The 16,365-nt window shown below is 47.5% G+C and overlaps 1 protein-coding gene across 1 annotated transcript in view; it reads right to left on the bottom strand.

Moving 5' to 3' along the window:
• The window catches only part of LOC134958261 (chondroadherin-like), a 37,609-nt gene extending 21,845 nt beyond the window's left edge, over positions 1-15,764 (bottom strand). The window contains exon 1 of the mRNA XM_063940731.1: positions 15,661-15,764. The gene's annotated coding sequence lies outside the window, so the exon portion shown is untranslated. The remainder of the gene's footprint in view (positions 1-15,660) is intronic.
• Between the last annotated feature and the right edge of the window lie 601 nt (positions 15,765-16,365).

The raw sequence follows: 16,365 nt of genomic DNA, 5'->3' as shown, positions 1-16,365 counted from the left end.
TTTTTTTTTATTGTGAAGCAAACAACAAATAGGACAAAATAACAGAAAACTTCAGCGTGCATAACTATTCACCCCCCCTAAAGTCAGTACTTTGTAGAGCCACCTTTTGCGGCAATTACAGCTGCAAGTCACTTTGGATAAATCTCTATGAGCTTGCCACATCTTGCCACTGGGATTTTTGCCCATTCCTCGAGGCAAAACTGCTCCAACTCCTTCATGTTGGATGGTTTCCGCTTGTGAACAGCAATCTTCAAGTCTGACCACAGATTCTCAATTGGATTGAGATTTGGGGTTTGACTAGGCCATTCCAACACCTTTAAATGTTTCCCCTTAAACCACTTGAGTGTTGCTTTAGCAGTATGCTTCGGGTCATTGTCCTGCTGGAAGGTGAACCTCCGTCCCAGTCTCAAATTATAGGCAGACTGAAACAGGTTTTGCTCAAGGTTATCCCTGTAGCACCATCCATCTTTCCCTCGACTCAAAAGAGTTTTCCAGTCCCTGCTGCTGAAAAACATCCCCACAGCATGATGCTGCCACCACTATGTTTCACTGTGAGAATGGTGTTCTTGGGGTGCTGGGATGTGTTGGGTTTGCACCAGATAGAGTGTTTTCCTTGGTGGCCGAAAAGTTAAATTTGAGTCTCATCTGACCAGAGCACCTTCCTCTATACATTTGGGGAGTCGTCCACATGCCTTTTGGCAAACTCAAAATGTGCCTTCTTATTTTTAACATTAAGTAATGGATTTTTCTCTAGCATCCATAAAGGATATTGAGGACACATTAGTATGATGGGGTATAGACGGGGTCCAAAGGAGCCAGTGCACTTTAAATTTCTTCTCCTGGGTTTGCTGGCTTCTCCCCTCTATGCCCCCTCCTACAGGCAGTTTAGAAAAAAGTGCCCTCAGGAGAGGATGCACACTCTCTGCTAGCTCCAGAGTTTTTCTTCAATTTCTTTTCAACTTTTTTTATTTTGGTATGCTGTTTGGGCAACAGTATACCTGCACCGTGGGAGTTAGGGTGGGGATGGTCACCGGCCTCGCGAGGTGCAGAGCCGCTTCCCCGCTGCAGGACCACCGTCCTGAAGGTTTGCTTGTTCAACGAGGTACTGTGCCTTGGCTATCGCAACCGCAGCACGCCGCACACCCCTAACAGATGGCTGAAGGTGAACATCAGTGGTGAGTACACACCGGGGGCCCCGCTAGGGGGGTCCCCCGATTCATGGTGTGGCTATCACACAGGTGAGGCAAATGGGTCCCTTCTGGGGGGGATCCACTATTGCCCCTGTGAAAACTGGCTAGCGGTGGGCTTAACTGAGCATCTCTGTGAAGTTATAAGCATGTTTGGAGACATTGCCAGTATAAAATCTTCAGTAGCTCCGGCGCCATGAAGGGTGGCAGAGCTACATCACAGCGGGCTCAGCTGCATTTTGGCGCCTTCCTCTGCAGATACAGCAGCAGCCTCACACAGCTCCTCCAGACACTGACACACGCTGGATCACTAGTACAGGGTGTAGCTTTGGGGAGAGCCGCTAAAACTGTGCACATTACACATTCCTAAAGGAAAATTGGGTTTTTAAAACAAACAGTGTTTCACTGAACTAAATGCTGACAGCCTCACTGGGGCTCTCTGGCATGGGTGTGCTGGTGCCTTTTCTTCATATGTGTCTCCTCTCACATACAGTAGGGCAGGCTTGTGTGTTACTTTTCACCATGGTAAAACACAAGTTATGCAGTGTCTGTAACACCAGGTTCTCCCCACTCTCCTCTGGTTCCATTTCATGTGAACAGTGTAGTCAGTCCTCACAAAACGTTGAGGAGAATGTGGGGGAGGGTCACGAGCCTTCCTGACTAGGTGCAATCAAAACTATGATGTCTGATATGTCATCTCAGCTCACTGCAAATGCCCACAAAACAAGAAATGCAACAAGCAGCAGCAGATCTGGCTGAAAGGGCTGACATTCTCCATTCCCCCCTCTCTACTGCAGGTCCACATAAACTTGCTTTCCCTGCACTTCTACTAGATACTGATGATGACATACAGGATAATGGGAACGATGTGGATCCCATAGGTGGGGATTCCACTCCTACACAGGGTATTGAACCCCTAATTTTAGCTATGGAATGTGCTAAAGCTTCCCCTAGAGGACGTTGCAAATCAGCAGTTGTTTTTTCTCCCTCAAGACAAAGTGACTGTCACCTTTCCTGATTCTAAAGAATTAGATGATTTATTTAAGCTAGCCTGGAAAAATCCAGATAAGAATTAGCAGGTGTCAGAACGGTTTTGCATACATTCCCATTTGCCCCTGAGGGCAGAAAGTTCTGGGAAGAAGGCGGAGCTCCCGACTCCGGGCTCCTTTACAGTAAGGGACCCGGGGATAGAAAAATTGAGACCACACTGAAATCTATCTACATTCCTGCAGGTGTATCTCAAAGACCGTCATTGCAGGTTGCTGGATGAAACATGCAATTCACTCCTGGGCTACTCAAATTCAGGAGGGTCTCTCGGGTGACATGACCCTGGTTACTATGGTAACTTTCCTAAAACACATTCAGGACACAGCAAGAGTCCTCTGTGACTCCCTAAAAGAGATTGGCAATATTAATGCAGAGCCATATGGTTGCGTCAGTGGATTGCAGACGCTGACTCCAAATGCAATGTGGAATCTCTTCCCTTTACAGGTGAATGGCTCTTTGGAGGCATATTGGATGATTGATCTCCAAAGTTACTGCTGGGAAATCCATGTTTCTTCCCTCGGTGGCTCCGCCTGCTAGACATAGCTACCCGGGACCATCTATTCAGTCCTTTCGGTCCACCAGATTTCGATCTAGGGCCAGAGGTGCATCAAATGCAGCTAAAGGCACCAGGGGTAAACCTAAGAAGCCAGCCTTTGCCAGTTCAGCTTCTGCAAAAACCTCAGCATGACGGTGCCTGCCCACCCCGGGAGGATCTTGAGTTGGGAGCCCGGTTATGTCACTTCAGCCACATCTGGGAAAGTTCCTGCCAGGATGCCTGGGTAAGGGACCTTATTTCTTAGGGTTACAAGCTGGAGTTCGATGGTGCTCCTCCCCAACGATTTTTCAAATCAAGCTTACCAGCTTTGGAAACTATGCGTGTTACGTTACTGCAGGCCATCACAAAGTTGGTCCAGTCCCAAGTCATTGTTCCAGTACCCCTGCCACAGTAAGGACAAGGTTACCACTCCAGTCTGTTCATTGTGCCAAAACAAGACGGGTCTGTGAGGCCAATTTTGAATCTGAAGTCCTTGAATCCTTACCTAAAGGTTTTCAAATTCAATATGGAATCTTTGAGAGCAGTGATCGCAGGCCTGGAACATCAGGAATTCCTAGTGTCCCTGGATATCAAGGACGCCTACCTCCATATCCCAATTTGGCCTCCTCATCAGGCCTATCTGAGGTTCGCCCTGCTGAACGATCACTACCAGTTCCAGGCGTTACCCTTTGGCCTGTCTACAGCTCTGAGGGTGTTCATGAAGGTGATGGCGGAAATTATGTTCCAGCTCAGGGTCGAGGGGGACAAAGTGGTCCCTTACCTGGACAATCTCCTGATAAAAGCGAGTTCCAGGGAGCTCCTACTGCTCCATATAGATCGCACTATCCAACTTCTGTCACACCACGGGTGGATCCTCAATCTACAGAAGTCCCACCTGGAGCCATATCAGTGGCTCCTGTTTCTGGGAATGCTACTGGATACTGTAGCGCAGAAAGTGTTCTTCCCAAAGGACAAAGTGAGAACTCTCCAGAAAATGGTTCGCATGGTTCTCCGACCGGCTCGAGTTTCCATTCATATTTGCATAAGATTGTTGGGAAAGATAGTAGCCTCGTACGAAGCCATTCAGTATGGAAAGTTCCATGCCAGACCATTTCAATTGCACATCCTGACCAAGTGGTCCGGTTCCCATCTTCAGATGCACCGGATGATTCAACTGTCACCCCAGGCCAGGATTTCACTCCTGTGGTGGCTGCAGTCTTCCAATCTCCGGGAAGGTCAATGCTTCGGGATTCAGGATTGGATCCTCCTCACGGCGGATGCGAGTCTGAGGGGGTGGGGGGCTGTCACCATGGGGTGCAGTTCCAGGGCAGGTGGTTTGTTCAAGAGGCCCTACTTCCGATCAACATCCTGGAACTTCGGGCTATCTACAAAGCTCTGATTCAGGCCTCCCTTCTGCTTCGGGATCAGGCAATCCAGGTATGGTCGGACAATGCCACGGCCGTGGCATACATAAATCGACAAGGAGGGACAAAAAGCAGGGCCTGCATGCGAGAAGTATCAAGAATAATCCTCTGGGTGGAAAGAAATGCATTAGCACTGTCTGCAATCTTCATTCCGGCAGTAGACAACTGGGAAGCGGACTTCCTGAGTCGCTACGATCTCTACCCAGGGGAGTGGGGCCTACATCCTCAGGTGTTTCAAAAGATCATTGACCGGTGGGGTTGCCCCCAGATCGACATGATGGTGTCTCGCCTCAACAAGAAACTTCGCTGCTATTTCTCGCGAACCAGAGACCCTCAGGCGTGCGCAGTGGATGAACTGACGTCGCCTTGACCTTACCAGCTGGTCTACGTATTTCTTACGATTCCGCTGATCCCAAAGGTGCTCAAGAGGATCCGGCATCAAGGAGCACCAGCAATTCTGATTGCCCCGGATTGGCCCCAGAGAGCATGGTACGTGGATCTTCTGGACATGTCCACTGAAGACCCTTGGCCTCTACCACTCAGAAGAGATCTTCTTCAACAAGGACCGTTCATCTACCCTGACTTACGGCGGCTTCGTTTGCCGGCATGGAAGTTGAGCCGAACATCCTAGCTCACAAGGGACTTTCCAAAAAGGTCATTGCCACTATGATGCAAGCCAGAAAACCTGTGATGTCAAAACACTATCATAATATCTGGCGGAGATATGTCTCCTGGTGCGAGGAACGCACATATCCATCTGCCAAATTTCACTTGGGAAGATTTCTTTGTTTTCTGCAGACTGAAGTGCATCAAGGCTTACATCTGGGATCCATTAAGGTTCAGATTTCAGCTTGGGATTTGGATGTGGTTTTACGATTTCTGCAGTCCTCCTGGTTACTGGCCCTGGCTTCTGCTAGACGTGTCTCAGAATTGGGGGCCTTATCGTATAAAAGTCCATACTTCGTCTTTTATGAGGACAGAGCGGAGCTCAGGACTAGGCAGCAGTTCCTGCCGAAGGTCATCTCTGTGTTCCACTTGAATCAACCTATTGTGAACCCGTCAAGTTCTGTTGCTTCTGCCCCTCCGGAGGCATTGGATGCTGTGCGAGCCTTGAAGATCTATGTCAAGAGGATGGCTCGGATCAGAAAGACAGATTCCTTATTCGTGCTATATGATGCACAGAAAAAGGGTTGCCCTGCTTCAAAGCAGTCCATTGCTCGTTGGCTTCGGCTCACTATTCAGCAAGCCTATGTGTTGGCAGCCTTATATGTTCCACAGTCTCTGAAGGCCCACTCTACAAGATCAGTGGGGTCTTCTTGGGCGGCTGCCCATGGAGTCTCGGCCCTGCAACTGTGCCGAGCGGCTACCTGGTCGGGGAAGAACACCTTTGTGAAGTTCTACAAGTTTGATACCCTGGCCAAAGAGGATACCCAGTTTGGGCAGGCGGTGCTGCAGATGTCTCTGCATGTTCCCACCCATTCTGGAAGCTTTGGGACATCCCCATCGTACTAATGTGTCCCCAATATCCCTTATGGATGCTAGAGAAAATAGGATTTTAAATACCTACCGGTAACTCCTTTTTGTCACAACTGAGGGCTGGTGCTGACCAGGGGGAAGCCTCAGTTGTAGGGGCTGAGGTATATGTGTACCTGGGAGGCAGTACAGGATTCTTGGACATGCAGGGAACCTTTAGAACAAATGCCCGAAGGCGTGACCACGACAACAAGGGAAAGTTCAAAGGTTTTATTAAACACAGTTCAGAGGAATACTGATGACTTGGTACTGGTAATAGGAAACACAGTTCAGAGAAATACTTGGGATCGATGACGGAACACCGATGGTGACTTGGAATCGATGACGGAACACCGATGGTTACTTTGGGATCGTTGGTAAGCTTTGAATGAAGCTGGGGTTCGCAGATAGAAATGCACTATTGTACTTAGAAGCATAGGTGAAGCATGAAGTGATGCTGGGGAATGGCTGCTGGGAAGCCGGAGTTCAGACACAGGTGAATCAGGGTAGACTGTAGAGGGTTAATCACTGGAGTGTCGGGTTACACTGCAGAGTATAATCACCAGGGAGTCAGGCTGTACTGCAGAGAAAGTCCATGGGAGAACTGCACACTGGAATCACTGATGACAATTGAAGCACTGACATCTTTCCACCCCAGGAACAGGATATTTATACCTGCTGGGAAGCAGGGATTGGCTGGCTGATTAACCAGAGACCTAGAGTGCAGCTGCTGGATAATTAGGCTGAGATCAGAGTGCAGCTGATAGGCTGAAAGGTAACATGTGACTAGGAAAACATGGCTGCGCCCATGTTAGCTTTTGGAGGGAAAGATTGTTTGTAACTTGAATATGAGCTTTAACCAAGAAGCTGCCAGAATCACAGTAAAGAGATTTGAGACAATGAGATGCAGCGTGCTGCACACAGACAGTGCAGATGGAATCCAGGCTTGGAACACTGGGACAGTCTCAGGAGGCATTTGGAAGGTAAATACTGATAAGGAATTACCTAGATCGTGACAGCACCCCCTCCTTTAGGAGTGGCCCCAGGACACTTCTTATAAGTTCTTTACCTGAACAAATGGAAGGATCTAGATTGAATCCTGATGAACTTGAACTGGCTGGGACCAGAGGAGACTGTACCGACCTATGGACGAGACCAAATTAAGTCCAGACAAACTTGAACCGGTTGAGACCGGCGGAGACTTTAGACCGACGGATAGGACCGGATTAGATCCGAAGGTATTGGAATCGGCTGGAACCGAAGGAGGCTGATCCGGACAGACGGATGGGACCGGATTGAGTCTAAAGACAGTTGAATCAGCTGGAACTGAAGGAGTCTTTGGACCTACGGATGGAACCGGATTGGGTCCAGAGATATTGGAATCGACCGGAACCGAAGAAGTCTTTGGACTTACGGATGGAACCGGATTGGGTCCAGAGATATATGAATCGTCCGGAACCGAAGGAGTCTTTGGACCTACGGATGGAACCGGATTGGGTCCAGAGATATCGGAATCGGCTGGAACCGAAGGACTCTTCAGACAGACGGATGGAACCGGATTGAGTCTAAAGACAGTTGAATCAGCTGGAACTGAAGGAGTCAGAATCCGGTTAGAACCGGAATAAGTGGTATCCGAGTGTTCAGTTAGACCATCCTGGATCTGGTCCATGCTGGATGCCAACAGGGTGGTGCTCTCTGAAGACGGCAAACAGGAGTTCATAACTGCATCTGTAGCACAAAAATTTCCATCTGGGAACTTGGCTCTGGATACTTCCCTTGGGACTGAAACTTTGGTGACCCCTCCTGGGGTTGATGAATCAGACACCTCTCTCAGGGTTGTTTTCTCCAGCACCCCTCCTGGGGTTGACAGATCAGAAAGTCCTTTTTGAGAAGACTCATATGCCCCTACTAGAGCTTGAACATTGGATACCCCTCCTATGGCTGTAGACACAGACGCCCCTCCTTGGGCTGTAGACACAGACGCCCTCCTTGGGCTGAGTAAAGAGCATCATCATTCCAGGAAAGTTCGGACGCTAGGATCTGGTACTGTACCAGATATTTACCGACTGTTCGTGTCCCCTGACGTAGCCGGAGGATATCAGAGGAGGCAGAGGTCACACGACCTGGTTCATCAAAGATGCGCCTGAAGGTTGCCACGAAATCTGCATATGAAGAGAGCAGGGCATCAGACTTCTCCCATAGAGGTGATACCCAATCGAGGGCGGAGCCACTGAGGAGGGAGATGATGTAAGCAACCTTGGTGCGGTCAGTTGGGAAACTGCCAGGCTGTAACTCAAAATATATCTCACACTGATTTAGGAAACCCCGACAGGCTTTTGGGGAACCATCAAACTTGGCAGGTGTCGGTAAATGGAGACAAGGAGCAGAAACGGGAATGGTGGGTGGGGATACCACCAAAGGTACTGCAGTCGGCACACTGGACGCCCTTGAACCACGGAGGGTTACTTGTATTCCATCCAGCCGAGAGGAGAGGTCCTGGAGACAGCGGATCACATGGCCCTGTGCAGTCTCCTGACGTTCAAGGCAGGCTGCAAGTTCTTGGATCGGCCTGGTCGCTTGGACCTGGTCTCCGGCCGGATCCATTTGGTCAGTGCTTACTGTCACAACTGAGGGCTTGTGCTGACCAGAGGGAAGCCTCAGTTGTAGGGGCTGAGGTATATGTGTACCTGGGAGGCAGTACAGGGTTCTTGGACATGCAGGGAACCTTTAGAACAAATGCCCGAAGGCGTGACCACGACAACAAGGGAAAGTTCAAAGGTTTTATTAAACACAGTTCAGAGGAATACTGATGACTTGGTACTGGTAATAGGAAACACAGTTCAGAGAAATACTTGGGATCGATGACGGAACACCGATGGTGACTTGGAATCGATGACAGAACACCGATGGTTACTTTGGGATCGTTGGTAAGCTTTGAGTGAAGCTGGGGTTCGCAGATAGAAATGCACTATTGTACTTAGAAGCAGGGACGTGCAGTCAGGGAAGGCAGTGCCTCCCCTGTCATTAATGAGTAAAATAATACAAAGAAGATACTTATGACACATAAGTATCTTCTTTATTATTTTACCTATCATTAATGTGTGTGAAAATCAGTTTGGGAGGCACCGATCGTGGTGCCTCCCGTAGTGATTAGGAAAGGTATGGGGAGCGGGGGGCGGGCGCGGGCGGGGCCTAGCAATGGGCAGGAAAAGCCCATTGAAATAACATGGGAAAGCGGCACCATTAGTGGTGCCGCTTTCCTACAGGGACGTGGTTTCAACCTATGAAAACACGTCCCTGTGAGTGAAGGCACAGTGATTGGCCAGCGGATCCGTCACTGGATCCGCTGTCAATCACTGTGTGGGCGTCGGTACCAGCGGAAGTGCGGGCGGCAGAGATGCGGGATGCGGCGGGCCGGGCGGCGGAGAGGCGGGCGGCGGTAGCGGCGGCGGGTTGCGGCATTCAGACCCCTTGTGCAGAGTTTGGCAGCGGAAGCGGTACCCATTTCAAAAATGGCGCCTCAGTGTCATTTTTGAAATTCAAGATGGCCGCCGCGAGCCAATCATGGCTCGCCGTGTCATTGCCCCGCCCCCTCCCGCTGACTTATATAAGTCAGCGCGAGGCAGCGGCTGTCACAGTCCGACGGCGGAGGAGGAGCGGAGAAGAGCTCCTGAAGACGCCGTGGAAGTCCTGGATGGGCGGCGGCTATGCAAAAGAGCTTAGCAGCCGCCGCCGCCCACCAGGTGAAGATGCTGGAGGAAGACCCCAGAAGCCCTGGGGAGGTGGCGCCCCCCCAGGTGAAGACGCCGGAAGTCCTGGGAAGGCGGCGGCCATGCAAAAGAGCTTAAAGGCCGCCGCCTCCCAGGTGAAGACGTTGTGGAAGTCCTGGATGGGCGGCGGCTATGCAAAAGAGCTTAGCAGCCGCCGCCCACCAGGTGAAGACGCCGGAGGAAGACCCCAGAAGCCCTGGGGAGGTGGCGCCCCCCCAGGTGAAGACGCCGGAAGTCCTGGGAAGGCGGCGGCCATGCAAAAGAGCTTAAAGGCCGCCGCCCCCAGGTGAAGACCCAGTTTAATAAAGGATTTTTTAAAGAATGTGTCGGTTTTTCCCCCCAATATTTTCTTTACAGGTGGACTACAGGTGCCAGCGGGCCCTTTATGTCTGGGCATGCTGGCACTTGTGGTTCTCCAAGTGCCAGCATGCTGGGGCAGGCTTGCTGGGATCTGTAGGCCACCTGTAAAGAACAGTATTAGCATACAATGAACCCCGCACCCACCGCCACCAGGGGTGCGGGGCATAGCACTGGGCTATCAGCCCAGTGCTGGTTGTTGCTCGCGAGGGGGGACCCCATTTAGATTTTTTGGGGGCCCCACTTTCCGAGGAATTCCAGCCCTGGGCTGACTGGTTTGGGGGGTGTTTAATGGCATGGCAGGGGGACCCCACACTGAGTGTCTCCCCTGCTATGGCATTATCCCCCCTGGCTGGTTCTGCCTGCTGCTGGTTTTAGTGGTGTGGGGGGACTGCACTTTTTTTTTCCCGGGGGTGGGGGGGGGTGTTTAGCTGCAGTGCCTCCCCAGCCCCTGACCTCACCGCACGTCACTGCTTAGAAGCACAGGTGAAGCATGAAGTGATGCTGGGGAATGGCTGCTGGGAAGCCGGAGTTCAGACACAGGTGAATCAGGGTAGACTGTAGAGGGTTAATCACTGGAGTATCGGGTTACACTGCAGAGTATAATCACCAGGGAGTCAGGCTGTACTGCAGAGAAAGTCCATGGGAGAACTGCACACTGGAATCACTGAAGACAATTGAAGCACTGACATCTTTCCACCCCAGGAACAGGATATTTATACCTGCTGGGAAGCAGGGATTGGCTGGCTGATTAACCAGAGACCTAGAGTGCAGCTGCTGGATAATTAGGCTGAGATCAGAGTGCAGCTGATAGGCTGAAAGGTAACATGTGACTAGGAAAACATGGCTGCGCCCATGTTAGCTTTTGGAGGGAAAGATTGTTTGTAACTTGAATATGAGCTTTAACCATGAAGCTGCCAGAATCACAGTAAAGAGATTTGAAACAATGAGATGCAGCGTGCTGCACACAGACAGTGCAGATGGAATCCAGGCTTGGAACACTGGGACAGTCTCAGGAGGCATTTGGAAGGTAAATACTGATAAGGAATTACCTAGATCGTGACACTTTTCTCGTAGTCCATAAGGGATATTGGGCGCCCGCCTCTGCAGTGACTTTCTGCAGGTTCTCTGTTATGTGTTACCTCTTCAGCTGTTGCTGTTTATGTTGCCAGCTGTTGCTGGCCCAGTTATGTTATGGTGTGCCTGTGTATAAATCTCACCACACTTCTCATTGTTATGTTCCTTCTCTCAAGTATGTCATTTCTACTTCGGGTATTGTTTTACCTATAACTGCCTGTAGGAGGGGGCATAAAGGGGAGGAGCCAGCACACCCAGTGGAAGAAATTTAAAGTGCAATGACTGCTTTGGACCTCGTCTATACCCCATCGTACTAATGTGTCCCCAATATCCCTTATGGACTATGAGAAAAGGATTTACCGGTAGGTATTTAAAATCATATTTTTCAGGCCACTCTTCCATAAAAGCCCAGCTCTATGGAGTGTATGGCTTATTGTGTTACCTTTGGTCTCTGTGCTGCTTCTCTGATTAATGCCCTCCTTGCCAGATCTGTGAGTTTTGGTGGCCGGCCATCTCTTGGCAGGTTTGTTGTGGTACCCTGTTCTTTCCATTTGAAGATGATGGATTTGATGGTGCTCTGGGGGATACCAAAGATTTGGATATTTTTTTTATAACCCAACCCTGACTTGTACTTCTCAACTGTGTCCCTGACTTGTTTGGAGAGCTCCTTGGTCTTCACAGTGTGATGCCTCTTGCTTAGTGGTGTTGCATCCTCTGGGGCCTTTTAGAAAAGGTGTGTTTATACTGACAGATTATGTGACACTTATGGGCCCTACTCACTGGCCGAGGTGCCCGACGGCCGATACGGCCGACGAGCGACCCGGCGGCGGGGGGGGCAGTGACGGGGGGAGTGAAGCTTCTTCACTCCCCCCGTCACCCGGCTCCATAGACGTGCAGGCAAATATGGACGAGATCGTCCATATTGGCCTGCATGCACAGCCGACAGGAGACCAGCGATGAACGAGCGCGGGGACGCGCATCGTTCATCGCTTAAGTCTCCACACTGAAAGATATGAATGAGATCTCGTTCATTTATGAACGAGATCGTTCATATCTTTCAAAATATCGGCCAGTGTGTAGGGCCCATTAGATTGCACACAGGTGGACTTCATTTCAATAATTATGTGACTTCTGAAGGTAATTGGTTGCACCAGAACTTTTGAGGGGCTTCATAGGAAAGGGGATGAATACACATACACATGCCAATTTTCAAATTTTTCTTTTTAAAAATATTTTTTTTTATAAATTTTTCTCGTTTCAGTTCACCACCTTAGACTATTTTGTGCATATCCATCACATAAAATTCAGATTAAAAAATAAATTAAATTACAGGTTGTAATGTAACAAAATAGGTAAAAGCCAAGGGGGGTGAATACTTTAGCAAGGTCCTGTAATATATATGTCATTATCTCAGTAGGAGACCCAAAAATGTGAGATAAGGGATACTCAACCTGTAGTACACTGTTCTGCCAAAAGCCTGGCTTTTTTTTTCAATGTAAAATTGGGAGACTATTCATGGTAGCCCCCATAAAATAATTGGTAGTTCTACATATTTATTGGTAGCGCTAATATACAACAGGGGCTTATGCTATTAATTGCAAAATATGACTATTTATTGAAATCCAGTGTAGAATTATCTGATCTTTAAACATGATTATTTGAAAATATGAAGCTAACTCCACAGCTGTTATTATGGGGTGTATTTATCAAAATTTGGAGAGAGATATAATCACGAGAGATAACCTACCAACTAAACCGCTCCTAACTGTAATTCAAACAGCCTGTAAAATGTAAAGTAAAAGCCGATTGTGAGAGATAAAGTACTAGCCAATTCTATCTCTCTCTGAGTTTTGATAAATACCCCCTATGTATTACATTATTGATAATCCTTAATACGTTACTCATATTAATAATGGTGGCTTATATTTTATATATTTCATGGTTACTAATTGACTGGAAAAGGAAATATAAAACAATTACACTATTATCCCAGAATGTTTCATGCTGTTCTGTTTTGTGTTCTTAAAGATGTAATATTATCTTCTAGGCAAGATGTGCACATGATATTATCTGTTTTGGGGCTCCCATCAATGTAACTATAGCTCTTGCAAAGAATTAGGACAGGCATGTCCAAACTGCGGCCCTCCAGCTGTTGAGAAACTACACATCCCAGCATGCCCTGACACGGCTTTAGCATTCTCTGACAGCAAAACTGTGTCAGTGCATGCTGGGATATGTAGTTTCACAACAGCTGGAGGGCCGCAGTTTGGACATGCCTGAATTAGGACATTTCCACTGTGGGAATAGAATGTCCGAGCTGCAATGGTGAGCACAGCTTAGATGGCACTACAATTGTATCACAGTCTTCTCACGCTGTACTGAGTTACACTTTCCTGATTACAGGTAGCCTTTATTTTGTTATAGATTCATCTAAAAAAAAAACTCCCATGGATCTTTCTTTGGTCTCCTTATGTTAGTTTTCATGATTTGCCTTGTACAGCTTGTGTTAGCAATGTTGGCTTTTCTCCTTACTGGAATTATGAGCCTGTAAAATGAGAGTTAGGCATTCCCTTACCTCGGTCCTCAAGGCACACTAAAGGGTAAATTTACTAAGATGGGAGTTCTATTTAAGATGGGCTGTTGCCCATAGCAACTAACCAGATTCTACTTCTCACTTATCTAGCACCTTCTAGAGCACAGGTTCTCAAACTCGGTCCTCAGGACCCCACACGGTTCATGTTTTCCAGGCCACCTGTAGATTTTTTAAATGTGACAGTTAGTGATACACAGTGCAGCTGCTGGGTGACCTGGAAAACGTGAACCGTGTGGGGTCCTGAGGACCGAGTTTGAGAACCACTGTTCTAGAAGATAATACCTGGAATCTGACAGGTTGCTATGGGCAACATCCCATTTTAAATAGAGCTCCAATTTTAGTAAATTTACCCCTAACAGTGAAGGTTTTAGTGATATCCAGGCTTCAGCACAGATGGTTATATCAAAATAACTGAGGTACTAAGTAAGTCACCTGTGCTCAAGCATAGATATCACTAAAACCTAGACTATTAAACTAGGTACACACTATACATCTGCCAGATCTAGCTGGTTGGAATGAAAATCTGGTAATGGATGAGAGTAAATTACAATCGGCCATTTGCTACCAAACACTGGAAAACTAACAAAACATGTCGTTCTAACAAATTGGCTAAACACAAATTTAACCAACTTGGAGGAACAACTTTTTTTGTCCATTTTGCAGTTTTTAGGCGCAAGTGGTCAACTGCCATTTGCTCTCATCCATTGCCAAACTTTCATTCCAACCAGCTGATAATTGTATATAATTGTAGATATGTAGACTGGCAGATAATTGTATAGTGCAGAGGTTCTCAAACTTGGTCCTCGAGGGCCCACACAGTGCATGTTTTGCAGGTAACCCAGCAGGTGCACAGGTGTATTAATTACTCACTGACACATTTTAAAAGGTCCACAGGTGGAGCTAATTATTTCACTTGCAATTCTGTGAGGAGACCTGCAAAACATGCACTGTGTGGGCCCCCGAGGACCGAGTTTGAGAACCTCTGGTATAGTGTGTACCTAGCTTAAATGTGCCTTGAGGACTGAGGTTGGGAATGCTTGGTTTAGTGCTTTATTTCTCTCCACTTTATCTCTCTTCATGCATTGATAATGAACTCAGAGATCTTATTATCTGATAGTATAAGTAGTTGGATGATTAGATCACGGCAATACTATAATACTGTATGAAAACAAAGGGCTTTGCTGTCCCCATCACTGCCTTATGCTGGGATTACCAAACGCGGCCCTCAAGGCACCCTAATGGTCCAGGGTTTAAGGATATCATGGCTGAGCACAGAAGGTTAAATCAAATTGATTGAGGTACTAATTAAGAGCCTAATTCAGACCTGATTGCCGCAGCAAACTTTTTCTCTAATGGGCAAAACCATGTGCAGTGCAGGTGGGGCAGATGTAACATGTGCAGAGAGAGTTAGATTTGGGTGGGGTGTGTTCAAACTGAAATCTCATTGCAGTGTAAAAATAAAGCAGCCAGTATTTACTCTGCACAGAAACAATATTACCCACCCAAATCTAACTCTCTCTGCACATGTTATATCTGCAGTGCACATAGGTTTGCCCATTAGAGAAAGATTTTGCTTTTGCGATCAGGTTTGAATTAGGCCATAAGTCACCTATACCCAGCTTGGTTAGCCTTAAAATCTGGACCATTAGGGTGTCTTGTGTGCCACATATGGGAACCTCTGGCCTAATGTGCTATGTATAATATGTGAGTAAGTAGAATGTTCTGAAAATCACCAATTTAGTCATTTATTTATTTGTGAAATATGCTCCCTTTTTTAGGTAATGTTTCTAGAGCAAAGATATTATTTATAGATAGGATATAGATATTATTCATAGATAGGAGCTAGTAAAGTATTTAATTGCGCTACACAACCTGTTGCACCTTTAAAATACAAGATCATAGTTCAAACTGATCTATCTGATACAGTAACTCCATTAAAGTTACAAATCTTCTCCTTTCTTTTAACGGTCATTTTTTTGATTGGATGTATATAATGAGAGTGAAATGCAACATGTTATAATACTAAACACTAAATTCATTAAAATAGATCTGTATCTTTGTTTAGAATCCATATAAAATAATAAAATGGGGCTAGTGTACTGTATGGATGCCTATAATATACTGTATAATAGAAAGAATATATTGTGGTGGTCCTTACCTGTTCTCTGCAAACCTTTCTGCAGCCGGTCTGAGGAGGAATCTAGTCCCTGCTGTGTTTAGGACGGACAGGACAGTACAAGTGCAGTGTCATTATCCAGCTTTGTTTTCCTACCACATGTCAGGAGCGGAAGAGAAAGGGATGTGGAGGATGAGCTATGTTTCCTGCCATTGTCACTAGTTCTGTGCAGTGAGTGAACCTGACAGGAAACGTTTTAGGAAACACATGTTCCTGTCTAGTTGCTGTGTGTGACAATTTTTGTGTACCTAGCAGGTCTGGTTGGTAGATCACAAAGCATAATTTACAGTATGAATAAAACCGACCTACAGTATGTACCATACATCATAGCATATGCTCTTCTAAATACCCCCCTTAGTCACTATTATAAGGGCAACATTATCCATCTCATTTTTTATCATACTGTATGTTATTAGTGTTAGGCAGGGACGGACTGGGGTCGCAAATCGTCCCTGGCATGTGCATTACATGGGCGCACACGCCGTGAGTCAGGGGGTCCTGGATTCGCGGCATGTCTCCATTTCCATGGAGACGGGCGGGGGAGCTGCCAGACCAGTGAGCCAGACGCTGCACGCAGCCTTCCTGGTTTTCTGCGTGACAGGACTGGCCCACTAATCCATCGGCCCTTCTGGCATTTGACAGAAGTGCCAGATGGGCAGTCCGGTCCTGGTGTTAGGAAATGATTGA

Source organism: Pseudophryne corroboree, chromosome 9 (genome assembly GCF_028390025.1).
Source record: "Pseudophryne corroboree isolate aPseCor3 chromosome 9, aPseCor3.hap2, whole genome shotgun sequence".
Classification (NCBI taxonomy): domain Eukaryota; kingdom Metazoa; phylum Chordata; class Amphibia; order Anura; family Myobatrachidae; genus Pseudophryne; species Pseudophryne corroboree.
Note: the sequence above shows the minus strand (reverse complement) of the source record. Positions and strands in the feature narration are given on the sequence as shown.